The sequence below is a fragment of the Camellia sinensis genome, chromosome 11 (assembly GCF_055761805.1).
Source record: "Camellia sinensis isolate YWXY chromosome 11, ASM5576180v1, whole genome shotgun sequence".
NCBI classification, from domain to species: Eukaryota; Viridiplantae; Streptophyta; class Magnoliopsida; order Ericales; family Theaceae; genus Camellia; species Camellia sinensis.
In genome coordinates, this window is record NC_138971.1 from 132778717 (window position 1) to 132800098 (window position 21382).

Genomic DNA, 21382 nt, shown 5'->3' on the forward strand with positions numbered 1-21382 from the left:
CTATTTCCAGGATTCAAGCCTCGGCTTTCAACGGATGAAAACCTCCTTGGAAAGTTGACGGCTTCATTTTACTAAACTTCTGTGTTAGGCTATAATGTCATCATTGTTGATCAATTCAGGTTGCACCAGAGGTGGAGGAGGTGGGGCTTGCTAACTTTGGATCAAAGATTTAGTCAACAATTCTACCATTCTTTCCAATCTGTTTATTCTAGCATCCGACGACTCTGAGTCATCTATATTTCTTGCATTCTCCATTTGTCTATATAAAACAAGAAATAATAAACATAGGCAAGACAGTTCTCACTTTCATATCATTTATGCGTATATCAAGTCCACACACACTCACACATGCAATATAATGTCCTAATTTCTTTTCTAGGACATCCTATAGCTCATTTGGACACGTGTGTGTGGTATAACTCGTGCTCTGATACCACTCTATCACGACCCAACCCCCGCCCCTCGGGATTAAAGTCGTAACCGACCAGCAATCAGATATTACCAAAGGCATGCTTAACAATAAATAGAAATAGGGGCTGGTAGAAGCCATTAATAATAAAGTAAAAACGTCCAACGAGCCGTGTGACATACATGAGACAAAACACCTTCATTTCATTTATACAAATATGCACATAGTCCATCACATATCCATGTACAAAATATTTACATTAACTAGGGAATTGGTCGCTAATAACAAAAGTTCATAAAAATTAAGACCTTAACCCAAAACCACATCATTGATTACAATCAAAAGGGTGAACTCGTATTCATCCAAGAGTCTTGGGGAGAGACCAAAAGAAATCTCGATGTGAGGCACGACGGATGGCTTCACAAAAACAAACTATAGGTTGACGCCCTTATGCCCTCTCTTGAGTTTGATCACCTACATATATAAATATAAACTGCGAGCTAAAGCACAGTGAATAACATATGTGTAAAGAGGTTAGGAATAATGCCCATTTAGACATTAAGGCCAAGCAGTTACAATAACAAGTCCATTCACATAACAATATCATGTTCGTTAAATAAAAGCATAGCAATCATATGGATCCACGTGCACATGTAGCGGTTTTTAAAATCATAGTCGGTATGGACGATCATATAATTTAACATCTTGTACACATTTGGTCATGGTATTATTACCTCTAGGCGAGGGCCACATGAATATAGGCTACGGTATTGTTACCCCCAGGCTAGGGCCACATGAACATAGATCACGGTATTGTTACCTCTAGGTAAGGGCCACGTGAACATAAACTACGGTATTGTTACCATCGGGTAAGAGCCACGTGAACATATTGCATAAGGTGGAACACTCATTCATTCAGTAGATCACATCGCTTTAGAAACAGTCTCTAAGAATGACAATAAAAAAGAAATATAGCTTAAACATATCTTTACAACATTGCTACTCACAGTTAGTTCCATGGATCACGTGGCTAGGACGCGGGGTCTGACCTACATAAACACATACAAGTACAATGATTCAACATATAGTCTCAATGGTTTAGTTTGCTCGTTACCTCATCACTAAATCTCTCATCTTCATTCCTTAATTCTCATCATAGTTATGAAATGCGAATACATATGAAAACCAATTGAAAATCATGCAAACGGAGGCCCAGAAGGCAGGAAAATAGAAAGAAAATCAAACTGAACATGCCCTGTTGGCCGCACGTGCGGTGCCTAGCCGCTCGTGCGGTGGCCCAAGCCGCACTAGCGAGCAGAATGCAAAGTCAAGCAAAAGACGGTCGACCGCTCATGCGATGGCCCAGGTCGCACAAGCGGTCTGGGTTAGAATACAGATCGAAAATCTGTTTCGAAGGTGAAGCTCAATTTGTGCAATCCCAACTTCAAATTCATGCAAATCACAACCCAAAAACACAAAAACATGTTGAATAACCAAGTTCTAACTTCAAATTCAACCATGACTTCAAAAGAATTTTTTTTTTTTTTTTTTAACGCTGTAGACGCGCCCGCGTGGGGGCCCTCGCTACTACAGTTCGGACTCGATTTGTGTCACGGTTCTAAGTCTGAACCAAAGAGTCCAAATCCGGCAAATCGTTTTGAGAAACAGATTTTTTGAAAAGAAGTGCCAAACATGGACTGCTTTGCCAGATACAGAGTCGCCACCTAAATATTTTAAAATGGGAAAATTTAGGAAACCCTGACTCGGTGCCAAAGGCCACGTGTCCATCATCACCAAAGTTGCTTTGGCTCGGGAGCTTGGGTACGATTGGGGAAGGTCAGCTATGAGCACCCCCTCTCGCCCGATCCGAAGATCGGCCTCTACTAACCGTGATATCCGTTTTTGAAAACGTTATGTGTTCTTAAACCAATTATTAGCCTAGAATTACTATGTTATGCGCACAGTAAACAAGTATAGACTAGATTGCCTAATTTGGAAATAAGCATTGCATATCCGTTTGTTTTGGAAAAATGTTTTGGAATTTGCTACCCGCAAGTAGGCTAAAGCACGGATTTCAACGAGTGTTTCCAACTCAGACAATCCAACCTCCACCCACAGGCATTCAAACAGTTTATCACATAAGCATTTAGCCACATGGTAAGCATGCTGTCATGATAGCATTCACATACATGAGATACGCTAAAGCATAAATGCTTACCGAGTACTCCGAGCCAAAACAATAAACTAGTTAGCCAACATGCATGGTCCTAGTTCATGTCAAATTGACTAATGCAACACATGCAGGATGCAATTAGAATAGGCTCGGCTAACCTAAACATGGCATATGAAAATGCACAAGTAGCATGTATTCAAGTTAGATTTGAAATACTAATGCAGTTAGCATGATGCGCCGAGCCCGGTGCATGCAGTACTGATGAATGATGCACGTATGCATAGCATAAGGTATGCTAAATTAAACATGTCCTATTACTAACCATCAAAGCAGGTAAATAAAAGGGGAAGAAAGACGTGGGGTTGGAAGACATACACACACTCACGCACACTTATTGCATAATTGCCCTCACTCGGAGGGTCCAAATAAATATTACAGTCCGAATAATAAACGCATAAATTATTACAGAATTTCTAATTATTTAACAGAATGAATGCAAAAAGAAAGGTGGCTGCAGCCCCCGCCTTGGGATGCGCGAATGATGCATGCTCGAACCCGTCTCGCCCGGAAGGTCCGTACCATACCACTGCCGCCTCTGTTTACACTGCCCTGCTTCTCTGAAAATTTCCAAAGTCCTGGGACAGGTCCTCTGAATACTGTGGGACACCATCGGCTGAAGGAAATGTCCACCAGCCATTTAAAATACCCATCGGCTGTTTATGAAGCTATCGGCCCAGTAAGAATTGCCGGTCGGCACTGAACACTGCCGGTCGGCAGAGACTTCCTGCAGAAGACAGTTTTGACAGCAACAGAGAACAGACAGTATATGGCATGGGATTTCAGGCACATGTGAGCATAGTCATGTTCCCCATCATGTATTGAACTCAGGGAAGCATGGCCCTCGATCCTCGAGCCATCAATTGTGCATGATAGCCTAAGAGATCAAGCTTGCCATTTGATGTAGAAATGCATGCAACACACAAATGAGGACCAAGACCCTATCATGTTAGAGTCAAGGGCCCCGGTGACCGAGAGTTAAGACGCGTTACATCACTTAAAGTATGAACGCTCCTTAACCCCCCACACTTGGTTTGACACCCCAAACCAAGTAATGCAATGCATGTTATGTAACATGACTCAAAGATACAACATGAGATTGAGATGCAAGGCATGCCAAATGCCATGCAACTACCATGGCAAGTATGCAATACTAGGCATGCAAGATGCAAATGCAATGCAAACATGGACGATTTGAGCAATAGGATCATCATATTACAACACCTAATGAAGCAATCATGCAATAAATATGAGACAAGCATGCAATGGTGGACTTAAACCATAAAGGGGCAGACCTTAATCCACCCCAAAACAGTGGCCAAAAGTGCCCAAAATGGTGGACAAACACTCAAGCCAATGGACCTAAAGCTAAGGCACAAAAAGGGGACACTTTACTTCCACTAACATGACCATGCATGGCATGAATTAGGCAAGCAAAAATAGAATCTTAGCATGCAAAAATGGACTCCAAAACCCACTGATATGGCAGCTTAAGTGACTCCAATGAGATGCATGCACCAAGATTCATTTCTAGGCATAAAAGGGCACATCCTCAAAGCATGAAAGAGGTCACATATGCAGACATGCAAACATGATTTATGGGCTGAAATATGATTCTAAATGATGCCAAATCATGAGGATGGTCTAAGCTACGCATGCTAGAGGCCAATATACTCAAGGCTTACAAGCCAAAACACAAAGAGATGACACCAAACATGGCAAGCATGACTAAAACAGATGGCCAACAGGCCTTGAACATGGTAGAATAATGCCAATACCTTCATGAATTTAGGTTAACACATGCAAGAATCATGGCTTAAACACAAGATGCATTTCTAGGCCAAATAGAGGAATGTAAAGCAAGTATGTTAAGCATGCAAAAGGGCACAAATCCGACCAAAAACAGAGATGACATATGACCTAGAGACACCCAAAAACCTCTGAAATAGGGCCAAAATCAATCAAGCATGCATGTTACCCTTTAAGCCAAAATGTAAGGAAATGAGGCAATGAAGGGAGAGGGGTGTCCCTCCCCTATACAAGACTTCAAACCACCTTCCTCACCACTGAAAATCCACTGGTTTTCAGTGGTGAGAAGACCAAGACACTCAAGCAAACAAAGCCTCACAAAGGAAGCACCAAAAAGGCCAAATAAGGCCTAAGAGGGTGAGTTTGAACTCAAACCACAAAACACCCTTAATGAAAGTTCTTAAGCATGAAAATATAAGATTTTTTTATGTTATGTACAAAGCCTAAATCAGCAAGCAAGACAGGTAAAAAAACTAGTGCAAGTTTGGGGAAACTAAAGCAAAGTGATTACCCTTGAAGAAACTTTGAAGAACAGACAATGCAGCCCTCTTCTTTTGATCAAAATCAGTCCAAAAACTCAAGAATCAACCCTCAAAGCCTCTCAATCTCGGAGCAAGGTGTAATGGTATGTGTATTAGTGCAAAAGTAAGGTAAAAATGCACTTTTGGGCTACCAAACACACACTAAGGGAGGAGAGAGAGGGAAATATAGAGAGAGATGATATATCTAGCAGATATATGTATATAAGCTCTGGTTTTTAGGTTTAAAACTCCCAACCTTTAACAATGGAGGAGGAGGGCTCTATATATAGCCTAAACAAATGGTTCTTGGCTTCTCCAAGAAGCCAAGTGAAAGGGGCAAAGGGTGCAAAGGAGTCTAGGCTTCTTGGAGAAGCTAAAACAGCTGGCCAAGCTTCTCCAAGAAGCTTAGCCAAAGGTTCATCCTTCTAGAAGGAACCAAGGGGTTCAAAGGCTCATACCAGCCAAAAACCGCACGGGGAGGAGTGATGGTGCATTCTAGCTGGCACAGCTGGCATGCACCATGCCTCAAGGGTGCAAAGGAGTCACACCGGCCAGCAAAAGATGTCACCGGCAAAACAAAGTGCCGATCGACAGTATACTATGCCGACCGGTCATTGATTTTGAGAAACCATGGCCGGTGACACCCCTAAACAGCCGATGATGCAAGGGGAAGGCCGGTGGAATGTGAGGGTGGCCAACAAGCCACTCTCCTCCCTTCAAGGCAAAAACACAAGTGTTTGGTGTCAAAACCAAACACGGAACACTCAGGTCGAGAGATCCTGAGGCGAGGCGCGCGGCCAAGACTTCCGGGAACTCAAAACGAACACAAACATGGATAATCATCGAGTGTTCAAACGGTGACGTCCAAGTCTTGAGGACGGTCAAAAATGGGGTGTCTACAAACGCCCACAAAATCAAAAGCTTGAGATTAAGAGGAAAAAAAAAACATCATGCATACGAGAGTTCTATGTTAAAAAATCCATGAGAATTTCTTTCTCAAACTCAAACCTCATGCAAAAACAAGTGATTGAACAAGAATGATGCTATGTATGACATAATCTTCAACTATTTCTTTCAATTTCTCTCTTTAGGGTTTTTAACATCAATTAACATTACTCTACTTCTTGATTCAACTTAGATTCTATAATTCCATGATGAACACAACCCAAACTCATAAATTTAAGGAAAATTTCTTACCTTTCTTGAGATTTTGGTGAAGATGACTCAATTTCCCCATTTTCTTATTCTTGGACTCTAGATTTCCCTCTTTCTCTCTTGTCTTTGGAATTCTCTCAAGTTTCTACCAAAAATATCCATCTCTATCTACTATCTCTTATTTGATGAGTAAGTGTAACAACCCTGATCTATGATTACCGATTAATCCATGACTAATTATGCTTAATAAGTAATTAGGATGAAATCCTGAATTAATTACATGTGCGATGCATTATTTGTGTTCTTATTTGTCTATCGTAGAAATATTTATTTCTGTTTCTGTTTTATTCTGCGAATTGAAGGCCTCATTGGCACTCGATCACAGAATTGACTTGATTTTTATGCTAGTTAGAATTTTTAGAACCTTATGGTAAGTTTAATTAAAATTCGATTCGGAACGCATTAAATTAGAATAATTAATGTCAAATTGCTTAGCTTAAGTTAAGATTAATTAAATGTCCTAAGCAAGCCTATATAAGGCCTATACATACCACTTGAGTCACCTTCTTCTCATCATCTTTGAGCCTTTAAGAGACAAACGTGAGAGAGAGGAAGAGATACCAAGGTGGTTGAGATCAACACTAGGGTGTAACTCGACTTTTCGCACTCATTTCGGAAGGTGAATAGCCCTACAGTTCAAATTCCACTTGTGGTTCTGAATTTGATTTCACAAGTGCAACGTGAAATAGTGAAAACACAAAAAGAGTCCCAATCTAGCAATTCTTTTTGGAAAATCAATGTTTGAATTAAATGCCAAAAATAGACTGCTTTGCCAGATTACAAAGCCGCCACCTAAATATTTTTGAAAAATTTAGAAAACCCAAGACTCATGCCAAAGGCCATTAGTCCATCATCACCAAAGTGTCTCAGCTCGGGAACTTAGGTACGTGAGGGGAAGGTCATGAATTGAGCACCCACTCGCCCGATCAAAGATCGGCCTCTACTAATCATGATGTGTTTCTTATTTACATTATATACTCTTGTTTTGATTTATTAGCTATTTTTTAACTATGTGACGCTCGTACAAGTATAGACTAGTATGCAAGAATTAGAACACTTGATCTCATGCTTTGTTTCGAAATTGTTTTGTGAATTTTGCCACTTAAAAAAGTGGGCTTAAAATGGAACATTTAATCAAACCATCCCAATTCTGGCACCTAGCCTTCATCCACAGGCATTTAAACAGTTCACATCATTTAAGCAATTAGCCTCATGGAATTTATGCTTTGACATCGTAACACAAACGCTCGATGCAAGATGCTAAAACATAAAAGCTCACCGAGTACTCCGAGCCAAAAGGGTGAACAAGTTAGCAAAAGATGCGTGTTCCTAAATTATGCGATTATGAAAAATGCAATACATACATTATGTATTTTATAGGGTTGGCTATGAGCATGGCATATGATTTCATTCAAGACATGCGAAAGAGCATGTATTCAAGAAATGAATTTGGACATTAATATCGGTTTAGCATGATGAGCCGAACCTTATATGCATGCAGGACAAATGGATGTAAACATGAGAATGCTAATGAAACGTGATGCCCTATACTAACCATCATAAGCGAATAAACAAAAAGGAGAAAGACGTGTGGTTGGAAGACATACACATGATTACAACATTTAATCCCTTACGCAAGAGGGTGCAAATCAATGTCCGAAAGTCTGAATTAGACTAATTATTACAAAGCTGAATGAATAAATAAAGTAGGCTAAGCTAATTAGCTAGCTAATTATGCTATCTATGCTATTACAATGAATAACCAAAATTATTACCCAAGATAAATAAACTAACTCCCTAAGCTAATTAATTACAACAGTTATAAAGGGATAATAATAATTACTGAGGTTAATTACAATAAACAATATTAAGTTAATTAATTACAATAATCAAAATATAGACAAGGGTGTGCAAGAATTGCATGCATGCACATGTACGGTGCTCAAGAACAGCTCTGTCTGCCCCAAGCTTGCCCTATTTCACCACAGCCACTTCCCTCTGTTTTATGTAAAAATACACTGTTGACCAAACTTTGAGGACTAGCCGACCCTCAATGAAGCCCGACCGGGCATAGAGAAGGCCAACCATGCCTCGGTTTTGTGCAAAACTCTGTTATGTGTTCTGAAGTGAAAACAGGGTAGACAGAGTTGTTCAAGCTCTATTTGTCCCTTTTTTCCTTCTCTATCATAGGAAAGCCTCGAGAGAAGGTTGAAATTCATTCCAAATCCATCAATGAGCAAATTGATTGCTTGATGATCTCGGATACAATTTTGGATAAAAATCAATGAAATGTAATGAATATGACCACCACTCCCTCTTATCATGGAATGAACTCAAAGAGGGTGGTAGAGACACTTCAAGAATGATCAAAACGTCATGAATTAGCGCATAATCACTCTTGACTCGATAAAAATGGCATAACGTCCAGCCAAGTCTAAGAAATTTAAACCATTTTCTTTATGTGCATTGATCCGATTTTAAACCAATTTGTTTAGTCATTGCCATTCATTAGTCCGTTTGTCCATGGTGATGTTGAAGTCCACTAAACAAGAAATAACGTCAAACGAGAGGTTCTTCTAAAACATGAGAGAGAGAGAGAGACTATACCGTTGACAATGAATCTCCAAAAAGATTAAGCCATTAAGTAGGAGTCTCTCTTACATGATTTGAGCAACCTCAATCAGTTGAAATCATTCTCAAGGATGAAAGAGATAGATGATTAAGTGATTTGTTAGAGTGAGACTCTTAATATGAAAAGTAAGTAAAGGAAAGCTTGGAACAACATGCAACAAGTTATGTATGCCAATTCATGAGACAACAACTAAACTAAACAAAACATGAATTATTTAAATAACTTAGAACAACCCTAAAACAACCCTAAACAGATGAAAAACAGTGGCTAAAAATGCATAAAAAGAGCCTAAAAAGCTAAACAACAAAGAGAAGAATCAAGGCTAGTAAGCAAGAACAAGGAGGGGTGGTTAACCCCTCCACTTTTGAAACCTCAAAACATGATTTTTAGGCCTTTTTTTAACTCTTAAAATCAGTGTAGAGAACAAAGAAAAATAGTGGAAAAGTAAGGGCCTGAGCTATAGGTAAAGATGTAGAAAGAGTGTAAACTCTCTCTACTCTTTTAAGTAGCTCTCCAAACCCAAACTCAAACACTTGGATGAGGATCAAAGCAACACAAAACGGTAAGAACTAGATAGAAAATGAAAGAGTTGAAAGCAAGAAGGAAGAACAAGCTTATACCTCTCAAAGAAGTTAACTCTTGCTTGTGATCCAAACTAAGTAGCAACACACCCTCAAACTTGGATTAGGCTTATCAAAGATCAACTATGGCTCTAAGATGGTGAGACATGGTTGTGTATGGTGTATGGAGATGACACAAGGGAGGTAGGTTAACTCAAAGGTTGCTTGCCATGGAAGAAGAAGGAAGAAGGAGCTCTTAAGGTGTATATAAGCTTTCTAGAATTTTTGTCAACCTCCAAAACATAGGCTGGACCTTGTTTTTATAGAATTTGAGCTCAAAAGGTGATAAATATCTTCAAAAATGGACAGCTGGCGGGCTCCTGCCCAGTGCATTGTTTCTCGCCACCAAGGCCCAGCCAACCATTCATAGCCACGGCCGGCCTTCACTGAGGCAACCCTATTTTTTTTGGTTCAAACTCAGTTCAGGATGGCAAAAGGTCCAAAAATGAGACTCAGAGATTCAACAAGGTACATGTTGATGATTTGAGGTTATTTCGAGAGCCTAACCGAATCCGAATCATTGTGAATTCAAAGCACACAATTCAACTTTCATCATCGAGTGTATCGAACCAAGTGCTTAAGTCTTACAGGCAGTCAAAATGGGGTGTCTACAGTTGCCCCTCTTTGACAGAGCTCGAGCAGTCATGAAATGACGTGAGTAAATGTTAAAGCCCAGAGACGACTCATTTTGACAAAGCCGCAAGACTTGGGCAAGAAAACAAGACATAAATTAGATTGGTTGCGCTAGCAAATTGCCTACGTATCCCTTTGCAAGGAATCAAACCAGCGTAGTTCAAGGGCAAAATGCAAACCTAAGATGCAAGAACATGACTTATGATCATGTAATGAGGCCATGCAATGAAACACTTGAATGCAAATGCAATGCAATGCAAAGAAAATGCCACATTTAAACAAATCGAAATAAGGTATAACAATTCCACCCATGAAAAGAAGTCAGTAAATAAACACGCCTCGCGTAGGAAACACGAGCCAAACTACATTTCATGTAGAAAGGATGTAAGAAAATTATGTTAGCCTAACTACACGTCGCGCAGGAAAGGCGAAGGGCGACATAACCATCGAGCGCACCCAAGGTCTTAACTGAGATCCTAACGTGTTGCACGCGAGAGGAGGAAAGATGGTGTGAACATCAAGCACACCCGATGTTTTTAACCGATTTGCAATCCTAACGCGCCACACGCGAGAAGAGGAAAAATGGTGTGAACATCGGGCGCACCCGATGTTTTTAACTGATTTGCAATCCTAACGCATCACACGTGAGAGGAGGAAAGGTAGAGTGAACATCGGGCTCACCCAATGTTTTTAATTGAAGGTACAATCCTAACGCGTCACACATGAGAGGAGGAAAGGTAGTGTGAACATCGGGCGCACCCCATGTTTTTAACCGATTTGCAATCCTAACGCGTCACATGCGAGAGAAAGAAAGGCGGTGTGAACATCGGGTGCACCCGATGTTTTTAACTGATTTGCAATCCTAACGCGTCACACGTGAGAGGAGGAAAGTTGGTGTGAACATTAGGTGCACCCGATGTTTTTAACCTATTTGCAATCCTAATGCGTCACACGCGAGAAGAGGAAAGGTTGGTGTGAACATCGGGCGCACCCGATGTTTTTAATCGATTTGCAATCCTAACGCGTCGCACGCGAGAAGTGGAAATGTGGTGTGAACATCAGACGCACCCAATCTTTTTAATCGATTTGTAATCCTAATGCGTCACACACGAGAAGTGGAAATGTGGTGTGAACATCGGGCGCACCCAATGTTTCAACCGATTTGCAATCCTAATGCGTCACACGGGAGAGGAGGAAAGGTGGTGTGAACATCAGGCACACCCGATGTTTTTAACCGATTTGCAATCCTAACGCGTCACACACGAGAGGAGGAAAGGTGGTGTGAACATCGAGCGCACCTGATGTTTTTAACCGATTTACAATCCTAACGCGTCAGACGCGAGAGGAGGAAAGGTGGTGTGAACATCGGGTGCACCCGATGTTTTTAACCGATTTGCAATCCTAATGCGTCACACGCGAGATGAGGAAAGGTGGTGTGAACATTGGGCGCACCCAATGTTTTTAACCGATTTGCAATCCTAACGCGCCACACGCAAGAGGAGGAAAGAGCAACAAAAAAACAAGCAAGACTTAGAACTCAATACAAAGAGAAATCCATTTACAAAGTGTACACACGAGTTAACGTAAATCAAAATGATGCACAAAAAGTGATATCCAAATAGTAACTTTGAAAATCAAGTTGTTTGATTTGATTTTTGATTTGATTGATTTTTGTTTGTTTGTTTTTTTTTTTTTTTTGAAAATTGATTTTATCCAAAAAGCAACATGCTATAACTTTACAGAACAAATTACAATTTACCGAAACAAATAACGAAATATATATAAACTAACGACATGATTTACACAACACAAGTTGTGAGTTTAACCGAAACAAACGAGTTATAAGTTCAACCACAACGATCCAAACAAATCACATTAATTAACAAAACAAACAAAATAAACCTTTTGTTGTTGTTGTTGTTGTTTTTTTTTTTTTTCCTTATTTTTCTTTAACTTTGTTTTTTTTTTCTTTTTTAGATCAAAGCCCCATAATACTAAACAGAAAGCAGATTAAAAAAAAAAATTGGGTTACACTTCGGGCCAGTCGGGCCTCGATAAAGCGCGACCGGGCATCAACACAGCCGGCTAAGCTTTGACAACGGGGCAGGGGCATATCGGGAAAAACACACACCATAGCTTTATAAAACACAAACTCATCCCTATTTTGGACACACCCAAACCTGAAAATCACACACTCTCTCTAAAGGACTCCTCTCTCTCTAGTTTTCTCCTCTCCTCACAAAAACCCAACAAACCTCACAAAATTTTCCTAAAAACACTTGTTCTCCTCTACATTTTGAACTGATTGAAACTTTGTTTGGTGAAGCTTTGAGTTTTCTCTTGGTTTTTCTTAGATTTTCACACATTTTCTCTTTCCCTCTTTGAGCTCTCTCATCTCTCTTGGTTTTCTCTCTCCTAGGATTTGAGATTTTGAGGTTTTCACTCCAAAAATCACTCATCCACTCACTTTTTCTTCACTTTACATCTCCCTCTCTATGGCTAGTGTTAAAGTACCCATTCCTGACCCCGCCGCAGGTATTTGTGCTGTCCTTGGTGCGGATATGGAGGCGGATGAGGCTGCTGCATTGCTTCTCCTTGTCGAGAGGCCCTTTGATGAGACTACTTACTAGCTACGTAAACACGTGCCACCCCCGGACAATATTTTGAGATTTGAGGGCTTTATTCCAGGGTTAGATGAGGACACCCTACTATAAGAGCCCACAGAGCACGTATCTGCCGACGCCTTCATGGTATACAACTTTTTCCCTTATTTTACTTTGCACACATGTTAAAACTGATGAACAAACCACTCGCCTCTGCTGTACATATACTGATAAAACTCCCAATTGATAGGTGATAGCCAGGAGGATAGGTGGCTATGGCTCCATATCTGGCCCTCGGCGTTGGTACGAGCGGCTTCCCGTAGAGTTCCGTACTTTAGTTGATGCTGTTGGCTTTGGGGCCTTCTGCTCCGGGTTTATATAGATGAGGGCTGAGTCATAGCTCTATGGGGCTCTGGTAGAGAGATGGTGGGAAACCACCGAATCATTCCATTTCTCCTCGACCGGAGAGATGACGCTGACCCCATACGACTTCTCGATGCTAATTGGTTTGCAGGTTAGGGTCGGCGGCCCGGTCCCCTTTGATCCGGATATGACCCAGTGGAGGGCTATACAGCTCCAGCTTCTCGGGGCGATCCCAAACACCACCAGCCACGGGATGGTGCACTACAGCTAGTTCTTGGAGCACTTTTCCAGCACTCAGCCAGCTACTGCAGATGAGGTTGCCCAGTATACTCGCGGCTTCCTCATATATCTTCTTAGTACTACCTTGTTTGTGAACAGGGAAAATACCGTGGGGTTATAGCTTCTAGGGGCACTGATGCACCTTCCTCGGGTGGTGGAGTATGACTAGGGTGGTGCCAGCCTGGCCACCTTATACTATTACATGAGCTTCGTCTCCCGCCGCAAGGCAGATTCACTTGGCGGTTATTGGAGGGTTTGGGAGGTATACCCTACATTCACTTTTCTGATATACTTTACATTCTGTTCACTGTTGCACTTCTTGTTCATCTGATCTATTTTTCACATGTCTTCTACTTGCAGTTTTAGGTCTACACATATTTCACTTCATTGGCTTCAGTTCTAGTGAGGCCGATCAAGTTGTCAGTACCCCGCTCCAGGTACTACAACTCGCGGTTCGAGCGGCATCGCCTTGTAGACCGAACCTTCCTGTACTTCTGCCGTTTCTTTGACACGATCACCGTCGACCAGGTAGAAAAATACTAGACTTTAGCTTTTATCTACTATAATCATATTGCACTGTTTCTTACGCTACACAGTCACTCTCATGCTGTTACATCTGTACCATATTGTCATTCTCATACTGTACTGACTTCTGACATTGCACTGATTTCTGACACCACATTGCCATTCTCATATTGCACTGATATCTAACATTGCACTGATTTCCTCATACTGCACTGATTTCAGATATTACACTAACATCTGACACTGTATTGATTTTCTCAGGTTGACTGGCACCCTTAGGCAGGCATTCCCCAAGTGTCAAGGACGACCTACGCCGCTGTATGGCATGGCTCTATGATGAGGATTCTGGTCGAGGGCCCCTTTGGCCGGGCGTACTACCTGAGGGAGAGGTTCATCCACCAAATGCAGTGCGTCGTTGCTCCCGACATTCCACATCCTCATCTTCATCTTCTCGGCATGAGGGTAGTGGATGATCTGCAGGACGGTCCTCAGATCGACCTCTTGATGATAGGTGAGGATGACAATCATTATCATGAGCCTGGTGACTTCACTACCTTCTTACACACCCAAGTGATGGCGCCTCTTACCCCAGGCATGGCTCAAGCTGTGCCGGAGGTTGTTGCTGCTGGTGCCGTTAGTGATGTGCCTGCTAGAGGTGTCCCTGTTGTTGCTCTCATTTCTAGACTTCCTGTGATCCCCATTGAGATCGTGTACATGTGTCCGGATGGAGTAATTGAGCCGATCCCACTTGAGCACATCGAGGAGAGGGACCGCAGGCTAGTGTTTGTTCCTGGCGTCGAACAGGTACGCAATCTTTTATGCTAGTCCATATTACACTTTAGCTTGTTTTCTGCCATTTCTATTCATTGTTTGCCATTATTTCTGTGTGCTTGTCTCAGATTCTGTTCTTTTTGCAGATCCCCCGGGCGTACGGTGATGACCTTTTTTGTACTATCTGACTACTCCTCATGGTACGGAGGAGGTAGACTGCCTTCGTTACCCTTGGGATCGAGGTACATTCTATCTACGGTATACTGTTGTTGCCATACTATGTACTCTGTTAATTTATACTGATATTTGTCCTCTTTTCAACTTGAGACAGCACCAGCAGTGCTTGCAGAACCTTCCGTAGCTGGGAGGAGAAGGAGACGAGGCCCAGTGAGAGGCCGATGAAGAGCTGATTGGGGGAGAGGCTGAGCGAGGCAACACTCGCCTTCTGAGGAGTTTTTTGACGGATCCACGACCCCTGACGATGAGGGAAAGGAGATTGACTTACAGTCCAATAGCCCCAGTGATGACAGTGATGCACCTCCTCCGCAGCCGAGGAAGAAGAGAGCTAGGATGGGCTACTGATGATGATGATGATGATGATGATTTGCTATTTTGTTTGTTTGTTTGTTTTTTCTTGTCATTGTTTCGTATCGTTTTGCTTGGTAGTTAAAGACTAGCTTCAGATAGACCATTTTGTTTTTGAAGACTTTTGTTTTATTTTTTGCTTTGTTTTGTAAAGCAATGATCGAGGCTGGACCCGCTAGTTTATAAAAGACAAGTTTTTGTTGAATGATCTCTTTGCACAATGTGATGAATGACATTTTGTAGACGTCCCCGAACGCCCTGGGAGGATGAGTCCCGTTCTGTTCATATGGGCTCACTACAGTTCAGACTCAAAAGTCACGATCCTGTATCTAATATCGCAGAGTGCAATGCAAGACCGATGAATCATCAAAGAGTCCAAATCCGGCAAATCGTTTTTGAAAACATATTTTTTTTGAAAGAAGTGCCAAACATGGACTGCTTTGCCAGATACAGAGTCACTACTTAAATATTTTATTTTGGGAAATTTAGGAAACCCTGACTTGTTTGCCTAAGGCCACGTGTCCGTCATCACCAAAGTTGCCTCGGCTCGGGAACTTGGGTACGATTGGGGAAGGTCACTTCGTGAGCACCCCCGCTCGCCCGATCAAAGATCGGCCTCTACTAATCATGATATCGAGTTTTGAAAACATTATGTGCTCTTATTCCGGTTATTAGCCTAGATTTACTACGTGATGTGCACAGCATACAAGTATAGACTGGATTGTCTGAATTGGAACAAAACATCTCATGTTTGTTTATTTGAAAATGGTTTGATGGTGCTACTCGTAAGTAGGCTAAGACGTGGATTTGCCACCCTCGGGTGGGCTTAGAAAAAATGATTTTGCCACTCTCAAGTGGGCTTAAAACTTGCATTTAATGAATTGTTCCAATCCAAATAACCCATCCTTCACCCACAGGCATTCAGGCAGTTATATCACATAAGCAATTAGCCTCATGGTAAGCATGCTATCATGGCAGTCACTCACACACATGCAAGGATGCTAAAGCATAAACACTTACCGAGTACTCCAAGCCAAAACAGAAGCTATGTTAGAAATCCATGCATGATCCTGACTGTACAGAAATGCCTAATGCAACACATGCGAAAATACAACTACAATAGGCTCGGCTATTCTAAACATGGTATATGATGATGCTACAGCTAACACGTATTCAATTTGGAATTGAAATACAAATGCAGTTAGTATGATGCGCTGAGCCCGGTGCATGCAATACAGATGAATGAATACAAACATGTGAGCATAAGTATGCTAATTGAAACATGCCCTAATCTAACCATCATAAGTTGGTAAATAAAAGGGAGAAAGACGTGGGGTTGGAAGACATACATCACACACACGCACACTTATTACAACATTGCCCTCGCTCAGAGGGTCCGAATAAATAATATACAGTCCGAAAGTAATATAGTCCGAATGAATAACAAATTACAATTAATTATTACACAACCACTAACTAATTAACAAATTAGCTAAGTAAGCAAATAAATTAAATGAATGTGACTGCCTCGGCTCTGTTTTGGATGATAATGGATGCATGCATGCATGCTCGACGCGCTTTGTCGGTAAATTCCATCGCGATGCCTCGTCTCGCCTTTGTTTGCAGCTGATTTCAGAAACTTACACAAAGCTCCAGAAGGCTGAAACTCCACCTTGGGAAAGCCACCAACTAGGTATTGGCTTGGAAACCCTTTGCCGACCACCCCTTATGGTGGAAACCAAAAAAGGTGGTCGGCCTACCAGGAAACTTGGTCGGCCGACCACTTTCTGCCCCTGGACTCTGGTTTTCTGCAACAAAGGCAAGAAGGAGAGAAAACAAGGTATTTTCAACATATGTGTGCGTGACCACTCCTCCCCGTCCTTGCACAAGCTCTAGGGAGTGTGGCCCTCGGTCCTCGGGCCATCAATCACACATCTTAATGCATGAATGGCCGAGGAGTCGAATTGCACATTTTAATGTGACATGAATGCACAAATACACACTTAAGGCCTAAACTCCATCATGGGAAATCCGGAATGTTGGCGACCGAGAATCGAGGCACGTTTCGTCACTTGGAGTACGAAACGTCCCTCGTTTCCCGTGCTTGGACTAAACCCTACTCCAAGCACAAAGCGACAAACAATGCATGGCACGTGCAAATGCGACTAGCATGCAATCCTAAGTGTAATGCAACCAAGTCATGCAAGCATGCAAGGGATAAAATGCAAACATGCACCTAGCATATACAATGCTAACACTACATGGCATGCGCAATGCTCGTGAACTAAGGCATACTCAATGTGACTATCAACCTAGCATACACAATGCGAGGAATGACATATCATGGCATGCACAATGCTCCTAACAACCTAGCATACGCAATGCAAAGGCTAAACATGCAACAACATGAACTACATGGCATGCTCGATACAAGATGGACTTATACCAATGTGAGTGGACCTCAACCACGCTCACATCAGTGGCCATGTGATGAAAATGAGAGAATCAAAATGCATGCACACATGCACAAATGCCAAGGACCGAACCTAAGGCATGAGATACCACTTTACTAAAGCATGGCAAAGGATGAAAGATGGCATACAAACATGCAATTTACAGCTCCAAAATATGATGCTCAATGGTCCCGAATCATGTAAACATGGCACACAATGCAAGCTAGGGGGCCCGGGTACCGAAACTAGCGAAGTGCGTTACACTAAAGGTACCCAAAGCAATGTACCAAAGGCAAAACCAACCCCAAACAGACCCTAGACAAGTCTGAAACAATGAGAAATTGGCCTAAAATGATGACTCGGAATGCATGAAAATGAAGCTCATTCAATGGTCGGTAAACAAGGCATTCAAGCCCGACTCTCAAGCACACTTAAAGAGATGAAAACATGGCAATATGGCATTCATATAGGCTCTGAAATGTGATGTAAAATGGCCTCAAAACATGAACACACCTCAGCACATACATGCAATGGACCTCAAATCTCAAAGTTAAGCATGGGTATTGAATTACAAGCATGCAAAACAAATATCATTCAATCATGGGACCCAAAAACAGAGGTAGGGTAGTCCAAAATAAGCACAATATCAGTTTAAGACATAGCCAAAAAGTGCTAAAATCAAGGGCCCACAAAGCATGCAAAGAAAGCTAGTGAACCATGAGTTGTTCTACAACTATATGAAGCATATGAAAGCTCATTAAACCAGACAAAAATAGATGTATTCCATGCCAAAATATGCCCAAATAACCACTGAAACTCAGTCAATGCATGCAAAAATGATGAGCCCCTTTGGAAGGCCATGCAAGGGGTTACTCTACACCTATATGATGGACACATAAAAGGTCAAAACCACCTCTGGAAATGAGTTATGACAACCTTAAAACTCACCAAATAGGCCCTGGAATTGGTCTAGGAAGCATGCAATGAAAGGTCCCTTTGAAAGGCCTTGAATAGGATTGCTCTACACATGCATCATAGACATGAAATATGGAAAAATAGGCTCCGGAAAGAGCTAATGCAGACCATAAAACTCACAAAATAAGTCCTGGAATGTGACTTCACAACATGCAAAATAGAGCTCTTTTGGAAGACCAACAATGCTAGTAAAGAGAATGAGGGGTGAGAGGGTCACCCCTTTATGATTTTGGAGCTTAAAGACACATCAAAACCACTGAAAATCCACTGGATTTCATTGGCTAAGAGGCCAAAACAAGGCCAATGCAAATGCTCAAATGCATGGCTCAAAGCATGAGGAAATGAAGCATGCAAGGAAGAAGATGACTCCAAACAGAAATGTGACCTTAATCAAACTTAAAGAGGAGGTCAAAACAAGACTTTCTTTAGTTTAGGTCGAAGTCCAAAAATTCTCACAAATAGAGCTAAGATAGGAAGCAAAATAATGCAAAAATAGGAGAAATAGAGACTCACCCTTGTAGACAATGACTCCAATAGCTTCTGGACCAAGATGGTGAGCCTTCAACCTCTGAAAATCAACTCCAAGATGCTTGGATGGATGGTGGAGGTGTTGTGCTAAGGGTTGGTGTGCAAATGGTGCAAGAATAATAGGGTTTTGGAGCTCAAATGTAGAGATATAGAGAGAGGTGTATAAGCTCTCACCAAAAGGTTCAACCCTTGCAATGGAAGCTTAGCCCCTCCTTTATAGAGAAGAGAGGCCAAAGCTTCTCTAAAAAGCTTCAAACCAAGCTCAAAGATCCTCCATACACGTGTATGGAGGATCACCTCTGAGGCTTCCAGCTGGCACATTTGGTTTACACTTAAAGAGATCAAAAAGGAGAAAGCTGGCCGACCAGTTCAGGTGGTCGGCCGACCACTTGCCCTGGTCGGCCGACCAGGTCAAAAGGTTCAGGTGGTCGGCCAGCTAGGTCAAAAATGTCACTTTAAAAAAGGTGGTCGGCCTACCCATATTGGTGGCCTCCCAGGTGAGTACAACACAATGGTGGTATGAAAAACCAGAAATTGTGGCCCAAAAGTGAGAAAAATCAGCTTTTTGTCAGAAAAACCGGCTTTAGGAGAAAAAAGAGAAAACTGGTTTTCAAGGGGAAAAGGTGGCCTCCCACCATACTACCACCTCCCTAGCAATGAAAATAGGGTCTCTACCAAAAATAGACCAAGACGGATGCAAAATGAAGGTTCGGGGGCCAAAAAGCGCAGTCTGGGGCCCCGAAAACAGGCTGTTAGGCATCGGAAGTGGCGTATGAACACGAAGGTGGTCTCCCGGGCCACAGTGTCCCTCTAAAGGGAGGAAATAAGGTGTGTGCCAAAAACCAGAGCAAACAGAGGTAGTTAAGCAGTCCCGAACGGAGGCACATGGCCAATGGCTCCGAAAACCGAAAACTGGGCTCCAAACGGGAAAAATGGCCTACGACCACGAAATGTAGCCTACGGTCACTGAGAGATGGTCTACGAGACCTCTCCCTCCCTTCAGGAAGAGAAAACAGAGAAAACAGGACCTGGTTCGCAAATCGAGGCAAAACACAAAAGAGCACTGAAGTCCGGAGGCAAGGATCGCAGCTGAGACTCTGAAACCTCAGAACGAGCACAATATGCATCATCACCGAGCGCTCAATTGGTGACGTTTGAGTCTTAAAGTCGGTTAAAAATGGGGTGTCTACACATTTGCATATGATAATTGGCATAACCCTTACACAAAATTGATTCATGAATTGGATAATGACTTACAACCGGTCAAAATGTAAAATACAACTCGATAATAGAAAAATGAAATGAAAATAACTCGAAAAAGCTAAAAAAACACTTGGTACAAACAAAACAAGGCTCAAAAGTACAGCCGTGGTCCACCCGAACAAAGGCCAGCTTTTGCTGCAACTACATTGAACTGGACCAGCACTAAGACCCGGCCGGGCTTCACTGATGCAAGGTCAGCCATCACTGATGCACGGTCGGCCATCAGTGTGATGTCGGTCAGTGTTGTCTAGCTGTCATGCACAGCTCCTTCTCAAACTCTATAAATAGTGCTCCCATGCTATTTTTCTGGTGGACTCATAAGTCTTTGATATTTTGCTCTCAAGATGGAGATATTACTTGTCAATAGACTTCGAGACTGGATAGCCACTTTGGATGGCTCAAAAAAGGTGAATTTCTGCTATTTCGGCCTAAATGCCCTTTTTCCTTTGAGTTGCACTTCTCTTTGCTTTCCATTCCTCCATGCCGCGGTTCGATGTTGGAACCCGATTACATATGTATTTCAATTTGGATCTCAAGAAATGTGTCCAACACTCGAAGAATTTCAAGCACTGATGGAATCCCGGCGCGACGAAGAAATCATGACTCAGCCTTGTTTTAGCCATGCCCAGGCTTTGGGGCGGATGTGTGGATTATCATTGCACGAGGCTCGATCTTTGGCTTATGACGAGGAGCTGGACATCCCTGGTTTAGTTTATCAATTTTCTACTATTGGAAATAGAAGCGACCTTCTCTGGCGTAGCCACCGACAACATGCTCTCTGTTTATGCCTACTTGCGCAACTTCTAATTGCCCCTAGTTTCGGCGGAGCCAGCATCCAGTTGATCGAAGTGACCTAAGGCTTAAAAGAAGGCAAGAGCTGCATAGGTTTAGCACTGGCCGAAACTTTGATGGGTTTGGATGCTTTCCGTCGGGGAGAGACTACCCACTTTGCAAGGAGCCCACTACTT